Below are 1915 nucleotides of genomic sequence, written 5' to 3'. Positions count from 1 at the left end.
GCAAAGAACAAGAGCATGCTTTTCAACAACTCAAGTTTCACTTAACTCATGCTCCTTTGTTGTCTTTGCCTAATTTTGACAAAACATTTGAAATTGAATGTGATGCATCAGGAATTGGAATTGGTGCTGTTTTGATGCAAGAGGGTAAACCTTTGGCATATTTCAGTGAAAAATTAAGTGGGACAACTTTAAATTACCCAACTTATGACAAAGAGCTTTATTCTTTGGTCCGAGCATTGAAAACATGGCAACATTATATGTGGGCTAAAGAATTTGTAATTCATTCAGATCATGAGTCCTTAAAGTTTCTAAAAGGACAACACAAATTAAACAAAAGACATGCTAGGTGGATGGAGTTCATTGAGACATTTCCTTATGTCATCCGATACAAGAAAGGTAAGGAAAATGTTGTGGCTGATGCTTTGTCACGTAGACACTCTCTACTTTCTTCTCTAGATTTCAAAATTTTAGGATTTGAACAAATCAAGGAATTATACCACAATGACGTTGATTTTGGTCAGATTTACCAAGCTTGTGAACAATGCTCTTTTGAAAAGTTTTTCTTACATAATGCTTTTTTGTTCAAAGAATCAAGACTTTTCATTCCTAAATCTTCCTTGCATGAGCTTCTGGTTAGAGAAGCACGTAGTGGAGGCCTTATGGGACATTTTGGGATCGCAAAAACATTATCTACTTTGCAGGAACATTTCTTTTGGCAAAAAATAAAGGTGGATGTTGGAAGAATTTGTAATAATTGTATTGTGTGCAAGCAAGCCAAATCCAAGGTTCAACATCATGGTTTATATACTCCACTTCCGATACCAAGTGAACCATGGGTTGATATTTCAATGGACTTCGTGTTGGGTCTACCAAGATCCAAAAGTGGAAAGGACTCTATTTTTGTGATTGTTGATAGGTTTTCTAAAATGGCTCATTTTATTGCGTGCAATAAAACTAATGATGCATCTCACATTGCTGATTTGTTTTTTAGAGAAATTGTCTGGTTGCATGGAATGCCAAAAACCATTGTCTCATATCGGGATTCTAAGTTTTTGAGTTATTTTTGGAAAACTTTGTGGGCAAAATTAGCGACAAAACTCTTGTTTTCAACAACTTGCCACCCACAAACGGATGGTCAAACAGAAGTGGTGAATAGGACCTTGTCCACTTTGTTGAGGGCTTTAATAAAGAAGAACATCAAAACATGGGAGGACTGTTTGCCACATGTTGAGTTTGCATACAATCGTGCCACTCATTCTGCTACAAAAATGTCACCATTTGAAATTGTATACGGTTTTAATCCTTTGACTCCTTTGGATTTATCACCTTTGCCTTTTCCTGAGCAGGTAAACTTAGATGGAAACAAAAAGGCTGAATTTGTGAAACAGATACATGAGAAAGCAAGACTAAATATAGAAAGAACAACAGAGCAATATTCAAAACAAGCGAATAAAGGGCGACGCAAGATGATTTTTGAACCTGGTGATTGGGTTTGGTTACATATGAGAAAAGAACGATTTCCAGCCCAACGACGTTCAAAATTGCTTCCAAGAGGGGACGGCCCTTTCCAAGTTTTAGAGCGTAGCAATGACAATGCATACAAATTGGACCTACCGGGTGAGTATAATGTTAGTGCAACTTTCAATGTCACTAATCTAGCTCCATTTGATGTAGGTTCTAATTTGAGGACAAATCCTTTTCAAGAGGAGGGGAATGATGCAAACCCACAGCTGTCAACAAAGGATCCAATTCAAATGCCAGATGGACCAGTTACGAGGGCACGAGCTAAAGCATTCAAATATGCTTTAAATGGATTGATTAGAGAAGTTTGTACTCAAGAAAGTGTATGGAGACCCATTGGACCCACTCAAAGTTGGATTACCATAATTCAAGTCCAAGAGTGATTTACAAGATC

Source organism: Lactuca serriola, chromosome 2, assembly GCF_051521515.1.
Source record: "Lactuca serriola cultivar US96UC23 chromosome 2, Lser_US96UC23_V15, whole genome shotgun sequence".
In the NCBI taxonomy this organism is placed as follows: domain Eukaryota; kingdom Viridiplantae; phylum Streptophyta; class Magnoliopsida; order Asterales; family Asteraceae; genus Lactuca; species Lactuca serriola.
The sequence above is the reverse complement of the archived record's forward strand: the minus strand, read 5'-3'. Positions refer to the sequence as shown.